Below are 9,156 nucleotides of genomic sequence, written 5' to 3'. Positions count from 1 at the left end.
TATAAACCACAATCAAATATGCACCCGAAGATCAATACAAAACACAATTGACAAATATTCATGAATTTTAAGATATGTATTTTAATATATATATATATATATATATATATATATATATATATATATATATATATATGCACTAATAAATTACTAGAAAATGATTAATCTTCTTCAACTGTCCAATCGGACAATTCAAGATTCAATACATATTGTATCCCCTTATATCTAATTTTAAAAAAAAAATGTAGTTTTTTCAAAATGAAAACTCGGGGACAATACATAATTTTCAAATTGAATCTCAAATGGGAAACTAAGGCTAACTCACATATAAGAAAAACAAACAACATGTTTTAACAAATAATTAATAAAATATATAAAGCAAACAACATATTGGCATCATAGGAAAACATTAGAATTAGGAACCTGGGAGCGCGTAAAAAGCAGATGACAATGGAAGATGATGCAATTCAACGCGTTCGAGAGCTACAAGAGATAACAAAAAACACAAGAGTAAGTCATAAGTAACAAATAAAAGCAAAAACAACAATTTCCTTAACATCATATATTACCTATTTAATTATAGTGTTCTTACAATTCTCTTAAATTCAGACTTAATGCTCTACATTTGAAGACACAATGCTCTTAAATTGAGACTCAATCCTCACACAAAATTAATCAAAACACTCCAAACAATTTCAATCTCAATGCAAATTAACACTCACAATAACTAAAATTTAAAATTAACATACACAAAACAGAAAACCAAACAAAAACGCGTTGGAAATTTACCTTAAAGAAACCGCGGCGCGACAGTTGCGGCAAAAAAAGGAAAATGTTCGCACACGAAATAGAGGTGCAGCGACGGTGGCCGGAGCAGAGTGGCCGAAGGCGCGAAAGTTCGGTGGCAGCCCAACGTTGGTGGAAGAAGACGAGGGTCTCGCGTGGTGGTGGACGGACACCGGAAAAGTTGCAGAGAGACAGCTAGAGGGACGACTGGCTGGAGCAGTGTGGCCGAAGGCGAGACAAGACGGCGTCAGCACAACGGTGGCAGGGGGCTCGCGTGGTTTTCTCGCCGGAAGTTGCGGAGAGAGAAGGAAGAGACAGCGACGGGAGACGGTGGCAGTGGCAGTGGCAGCACGGGAGACGGTGGCAGTGGCAGCACGGGAGCAACGCGCGCATTGGAGTGGCCGAAATTTGCAGAGAGAAATGCAGGAGCAGCGGGCGCGAGGAAGATAGGGGGTTCAGTTTTAAGCCCTAATTAAACTATATGGCCTCGGTTCAATTTAGAACCGAGGCATATAACCCCTTTTGGCCCCGGTTCCCTAACACCCGAGGCCTAACACCCCTTTTGGCATTGGCTTTTTCCCAACCGAAGCCTATAAGTCGCAACGAGAATGGCATTTTTGAAATTTCTGGCAACCTTTTTGGCTTCGGGCCTTCTTAACCGAGGCCTAACACCCCTTTTGGCATCAGTTTTTTTTAACCGAGGCCTATAACTGCTTTTGGCTTCGAGTTTTAGGTGAACCGAGACATAAAAGTTGCCTGTAATTGCAAAATTGCCACCGCGCCATTATAGGCTTCGGTTCCTTGCCAACCGAGACCTATAAGGCGAGGTAAAAATGCAATTCTGCACTAGTGTAATCCTTGAGCACAGAGTTAGTTACTCTTTTCCTCTCACTTTTGCGATTCATCATAATTTTATTATTAGCACCCACGTGTCCCACCCGTGTAACGGTATTTTCCTGCACTTCATTTGCCAGTATTTCTTCTGCACTCGTGACATCAACCTTGAGTAATCCTATAACCAATGGAGAAAGAGTTTTATATTACATAGTGAAAAAGGATCTGTAGCACTCAACACATTTACGGAATAATAAAATAACATAGATTAAAATAAGTAAAAGATCTAAATTTGAAACAGACTATTGCGAACATGTTTTAGGACATACACAACAATCTAAAAATGAAAAAAAATAGATTTTGGGATTTTATATAGTTACCTATATGTTCACGTTTTTACTTATGTTAATTCAAAAATTCCCCCTGATTTACCTTTGTGTTCCTGAAAATGTACTATCTATATTAAATTATAGACTTAGCTTCACAAAAACCGATTAATAATGATTTATGATGTACATATACGATATATGTATTGGATACGACACGTATCTAACACGTCGATACATTTATTTTAAAAATAATAAGATACGACGTTATATATGAATATTAAAAAATATTTAATAATTTCCAAAACATAATAAATATAGGATTGTTATTGTGTAAATCTAAATTAAAACCATATGTACTAAAGTCTTCAACATCAAAAATATCAATTATTATGATTATAAGAGTACCACTATAAGTAAATTCTTAGATAATGACCAATTTTAGTAATCAAAGATATATTAGAGACCAATTTCTTAATTAAAGATCAATTATTTTGGTATTCAAAATTTTGGTATCTAATGTTAGTAACTAATTTATAATATAAACTATTTCAATTATCAATTTAGAAACCAATTATAATTTTTTGAACTATTTTAGTTGTCAATAATGTTTACTTTATAAATTAATGTCTAAATTGATCAATATAGTGACTAAATATTTTTTTGTTACTAAAAGTAGTTAAAAAAACAATTTTCTTGTAATATTCTACGATGTTATAAATTAGATACTTCGTTAATAAGAATCAATAAAGTAATCTAAAGTATTGGATATGTCAGACACAAATAGATAATTCAAATTGAAGTATTGGTGCATTAATAATAATAATAATAATAACGTAATTATTATTAAATTTATTTTCTTATTATATATTAACGAAATATATATTTTTAAAATATTAAATTATTTAATTTTTAAATATTAAATATTATGCTCCATTTTTTTAAAGGATGTTATTCTAAAAAGATTTAAGAAAATTATATTTTGGAATTCAAGTTCTAATAAATAAAAAAATTTAAAATCTACTCTTCAATTAGATAGGATGACAAGTTTACCTAAATACCACCCATTATAGCTTATTCCTAATTTATTTCAATACTGTCTAGCTTTCATCAATCTCTAAAATCATTTTCCCATAGAAACTATATTCAATAAATCAGTTTAATAATTCACTTTAAAAGCCAATGTATAAAAATGTCTAGTAAATGTATTTCCAATTGAAGTTGTTGCGATCGTGGTTGAACAAGTGGTAACCGTCTAAAAAAGTAAAAGTATGATTTTTTTTTTCCGTTTTATGGTAATAGCTCTATATAGTAAATGATAATATATTTAATATATGAATAAATAATAAATTTAATAATGAGAAATATATTTGAGCATTTGTTTGATTTTTAACAATTATTAAATGTTTTCATTAAGTAAAAAATTATGGTTAAAACCAATGAATCTTAAAAGAGTTACATAAAAGTTTTAAATTTATAAAGTAAAACTTAAGATGTAGAAGATTTTAGTTACATATTAAGGTTAATCTTCATTTTAAAATTTTTGTATTAAGATTGTAATATTTTGTTATACTAAAATTAAAAATATCAATATTTATTATATATATATATATATATATGCAATAATTTACTAAAAAGATCTCGTTAAATTCCTTTAAATTATATTTTATTTTAATGTAAGATAAATATTAAGAAGTTTAAACATAGATTGAAATCTAACTTAATTCATAAATAAGAACGCGTTATTTACGAAAACAGAACATTAAGGTGATTTTTTGTAGTGAAACCTAAATAACATATATATAAAAATACTCACAAATCTATTATTTGAAAGATTTTTAGATAAAAAATAATATTAAACTCAAACAGAAAGAAAGAAAGAAAAGATATTACGATGATAGACATAAATATTAATAGTATTTCTTCTCATGAACTTGTTATGCAGCAGTAACACTAGGGATAAACCTCAATGATAGAGAATAAACCATGAGTTGGTGTGATGTTGTAGTTACTAAAGCCAGCAGAGAAAATGAGATTGGCCCACTCTTTCTCATTTCTTTCTTTTCCACCGAACAACATCATCTCCATATCAAAGAAAAACTGCGTCTCAGTTAATTCAGCGTCTTCCTTCTTATTCTCCATCACCATGTCGATGATAATAACCCTTCCCTTACTTGCTATTGCCTCCTTGCAATTTTTCAGTATTTTCACACATTCCTCGTCCTTCCAGTCATGCAATACCCACTATTTCATTGTCAAAGTAAAAAAGATAAGAATCACACAACATATTTTATGATAATATATATATATATATATAGAGAGAGAGTATATATTTACCTTCAATATGATGGAATCAGCATAAGGAATTGCTTCAAACATGTCCCCTCCAACATATTTATGTTCTCAGTTTCTTCCAAGCCTGCTACAACATGTGGGAGATCAAATACAATGCACTTTAATTGTGGGAAGGACTCAACAATGACCTTAAACATAGTCCCTGTTCCTCCTCCAACATCAACCAATGATTCTATTCCCTCCAACAACCACTTATACTTCTCAATCAGCACAGTGGAAACCAATCGACTGTCCATAGCCATGCATTTATTGAAAAGGTGATTGAATTTAGGCTCACGCCCAGCAAAATCCCAAACTCCCATACCATTTTCACTGTGAAACGGCGTAGGGTCTTCATTTCTGAACCAAGTAGAGAATTGAAGCCATGGATTGATCATAACTGGATCAAATATTAATTGCGGCAAATATCTCATACTAAAGGGATGGTCCTTTAGGAGTAATGTAGACACATCAGTTAGCACATACATGACTTCAGGCTCATTTGGGGTGACATGGTGTTCAGAGAAGAAACCAGAATGAGTCAGAATTTTCATCAAGTGGCTGATAAAGGAAGTCTTGGAAGGGTGGATAGGTAATGAAGCAATGAGTTGTGAGAGTGGCATAGGTTGGCCATAGTTGTGTATGATATCTGCTATCCCCCACTCAATAGCACACTTAAGAGACAGAGACTTTATGAATTTGAAAATATGATTCCAAACACGGGTTTGAGCTCGAAGTAATTGTGAAGCATGATCTTCACCCTGGTTTTCCATGATAATTTAGTAATTTGTGCTGTATAGATATTAACTCGGTGTATTTATAATGACCAAAAGGTGCGCTACATAAATATCTTGGTGCATTATTGCGAACTTTTAGAAAAATTATATTTTCATTACACTTTCCTTTTCAATAGTTAGTAGATAGATAACTTTTTTATTTTATATAATTAAATAATAATAAATATAAATGATATTTTAAAATAAAATAACAATACTTCTAATTGTATAATAATAAATATTATCGATATTTGAAGAAATGATATGTGGTTTACGGTGTTTGTTTTAGATATGCATATCACAAAGGAAGGCTAGAATAGATGGCCAAACCACCTGTCGCACATAAGAACAAAATAATACATTCCCCTCCCATGCCAAGCTTCCTTTGAAACTTGTCATTATGAATTATAGATATTTATATTTTTACCATACGAAAAGGTGTGCAACATAAATATATAAATATTTATTAGATAACATTTTTCTAATTCAATAATAATGATATAAATAAAATTTTAAAATAATAATAATAATAATGGTGATGATAATGATAAAACATCAATATTTCAGCCATATAGTATGTCGTTCACACTCATTATAATAGATAAACATGGGATAAGGGAAAGTAGAAGGATGGTTACAAAACACTTGGCACACATGAGAACAAAGTAAATCCTCTCCTCTCTCTAAAGATGACAAATAAATTCATCTTAGTAGACATTGTTTGAATGATTACAAATAATTTTCAATAAGACCTACATTGAATGCAAATATTTAGTTATACAAATACAATAATTAAAAAAAATACAAGTTAAAAAACTAACCCTTTAGTGTATGAGGTCAAGTAAATATGTTTCTATGAGTCAGACATCCATGTTAGCAAGTGTTGTAAGATATGAACCTCTACGTTCCTAGATTTCTAGATGCATTGGGCTCAACAAATCCGTATATCTCTAATTTTTCTTACTGTACACTTAATTTATCAATGTACCTAACACAATGAATTATAAAAAAATTTGAATTACATGGTTCATTAGTTTTTTTTTTTTATCAACAACAAAAATTAAATAAATATGATAGGATATTTGGGATACCCTAATCCTTTTACAAGTTACAAAAACTACATGGTTCATTAGTATTATTGAAAATGTTTAACATAGAGGTTTCCCATAAAACCTCTATGTCTAGTAGGGAAAATATATAAAATAGTAGTATGGAGTAAAAAACTTTGTTGTCCCATTGTATCTACAAGGGTTTTCTTCTTCAACCTCGGTGATATTGTTAAAAGCTAAGATATGAGATCATCCTAAGCTTCTGCCATTTCATCATAATCAATAACATGTTCTCTCATAACTTGCTTATTATTATGACCAAATATTTAGGTCGAGCCAAAATTATGCCTAAAGTCTCTTATACCAATTTAAACTCTATATTGAGCAAAGGCATTCAAGAAGCAACATCTCAAGCTTACTCTCATCCAATCAAACTACAAAGGGATAACATGGATGGTTAACGCTCCTTATATTTGTTGACCATTTGACACTAAATTCAAGGCGTTATATTTAACCTATAACTCACACTAGTTTCATACATTAGTGTGAGTATTATCCATTGAAGGATCTGTAACAACACCAAGTCCCTTCATTACCCACTAAAAGAAACTTAGGAACTCTATAAGGTGTTCTTTTAGTCTATTGTTAAGAATGGGAAAATGATTCTAACTTCTCGCCAACTCTTTGCAATAAGAATCTCATATTTCATTCATTTTTTCATCAAATTGCATCTTCATCTTATGCAAGGCGTCCTAACTGCAAAGATTCACTATCAATGTTCCATTGTGGTGGACCAAAGCAATCACAAAGTCCCCAAGCACGGGGAAGAAATGAACAGGCTTCATCAACTGAACAATCATGAAACATAACATCAATGAATAAGTATTACCATTACTACTTACTTAGGAAAGTCAAAGAAATAAGAATGGTAGTATGTATATTCATAGTTACGATTTTATCAACAATCATCTTTACAAATTGTGAAATCATGTCCCCATTTAATTTTGTGTGAGCTACCTTCCACATCTCATAACAAGTAGGAAGAGGTACAAGGTTAGCATACCCAAGCCCTTCCACATCTCATAACAAGGAGGAAGAGGTACGAGGTTAGCATACCCAAGCCCTGTTGCCTCTGCTTGAGTCTTCATGAGGTTGCTTCAACAATGCTTATCCCCTTTTATGACAATAAATGGGGTGTACCATTTAGCTTTTCCCATTCTTGGGAGATTATTCTTTTCTCCTACAATGCATATAAGAAAATGAGACTACGAAATATTGTAAGTACATATTTGTGTAATTACAAGAATTTTAAACAACTAACCTATAAACAGGAGTTCAACCAACTAACATATGAAAGTGCATCTAGTCATTGTCATTAATTTGGTACTTTATACTGTTAGAATTATGGTGCTTGATTTAGTCCCACATCGCTCAGAATAGTGAGATGTGGTTCTCTATTTTACTATATAAGAGACTCTATGTAAAGCTTTAAGATACACCAAAAATACAAATACTTCCTAGTGTAGTCGTGGACGTAGGCATACACATTGTAGCCGAACCACGTTAAATTCTCTGTGTCTATTTTTCTCTCCTTTATTCTTTCCTTTATTGCCTTGTTCCTAACAATTGGTATCAAGAGCCCTTTTTCTTAGTATGCTCTGTGGTTGCAACATTGTCTGATCTTCCACATCAGAAAAGATTTGGTTTCTATTTTTTCTTCTTGGGGATCTCAGTTTAGAGAAGTAGTGGGAGCTTTGGTCAAAGGCAGCAGGAGCTTTGGTCAAAAGTCGCAGGAGCTTTGGTCAAAAGCAGCAGGAGCTTTCGTCAAAGCAGCAAGAGCAATGGCATTGGAAGAAGGGAAGGTGAGGATTGAGAAGTTTGATGGCAATGACTTCGGGTTCTGGAAGATGCAGATAGAGGACTACCTGTATCAGAAGAAGTTGTATCTACCCTTAACAGGGCAGAAGCCAACTGACATGGAGCAGGCGGAATGGGATTTGTTAGATCGGCAGACACTCGGTGTGATCCGATTGACATTAGCCAAGAATGTTGCGTTCAACATCATGAACGAGAACACAACCGTAGATTTGATGAAGGCATTGTCAAATATGTATGAGAAGCCATCTGCAGCCAATAAAGTGTATTTGATTCGCAGACTAGTCAATCTAAAAATGGGTGAAGGTAACTCGATTACTAATCATATTAGTGAATTCAATACAATTATTGCGCAGTTGACATCAGTGCAGATAACATTTGATGATGAGGTGAAAGCATTAATTTTATTATCATCTCTTCCGGAAAGTTGGAGTGCAACTGTTACTGCAGTTAGTAATTCTGCAAGTAATAGTAAGTTGAAGCTTGATAACATCCGTGATTTGATCTTAAGCGAAGATGTTCGCAGGAAAAGTTCAGGGGAATCTTCCAGTTCTAGTTTCGGTTCAGCATTGAGTACTGAAACTAGAGGAAGAAGTAGCCAGAAAGGTCGTAATCAAGGCCGAGGCAGATCAAAGTCTAGAGAGAAATCAAAACCAAAATTCCGGAATGATATCACTTGTTGGAATTGTCAGAAAAGGGGTCACTTTACAAATCAATGTAGGGCTCCAAGGAAGAACAACAACAACAAGAGGCAAGATAGTGATCAATTAGCAAATGCAGCAACTGATGAAATTGAAGATGCACTATTATGTAGTCTAGATTGTTCTATTGATTCATGGATTATGGACTCAGGTGCGTCATTTCATACTACACCTTCCTTAGAACTATTATCTAACTATGTTCCAGGAAAGTTTGGGAAGGTCTACCTTGCAGATGGGAAATCTCTTGATATTATAGGAAGAGGTGATATCAATATCAGAACCTCTAATGGAAGTGTGTGGACTTTGAAGAATGTCAGACATATTCCAGCCTTAAAGAGAAACTTAATATCTATAGGGCAGTTGGATGATGAAGGTCATTACACCACCTTTGGAGATGGACACTGGAAAGTAATGAAAGGTAATCTTGTTGCTCGTGGGAAGAAGCGAGGATCTCTTTACATGATTGCAGATGAGG

General features: G+C 32.9%; 1 pseudogene across 1 annotated transcript; it reads right to left on the bottom strand.

Moving 5' to 3' along the window:
- Positions 1–3,841: 3,841 nt before the first annotated feature.
- Positions 3,842–5,055, bottom strand: LOC114169133 (trans-resveratrol di-O-methyltransferase-like; annotated as a pseudogene). Its single transcript, XR_014986380.1, has 2 exons — positions 4,284–5,055; positions 3,842–4,190 (listed from the first exon to the last, which is right to left on the bottom strand). The product of XR_014986380.1 is annotated as a trans-resveratrol di-O-methyltransferase-like (transcript).
- Positions 5,056–9,156: the final 4,101 nt, after the last annotated feature.

The sequence above is a fragment of the Vigna unguiculata genome, chromosome 11 (genome assembly GCF_037176805.1).
Source record: "Vigna unguiculata cultivar grain cowpea cultivar isolate G323 ecotype 2 chromosome 11, ASM3717680v1, whole genome shotgun sequence".
Taxonomy (NCBI): Eukaryota; Viridiplantae; Streptophyta; class Magnoliopsida; order Fabales; family Fabaceae; genus Vigna; species Vigna unguiculata.
This window is presented reverse-complemented; position numbering and strand designations above follow the sequence as displayed.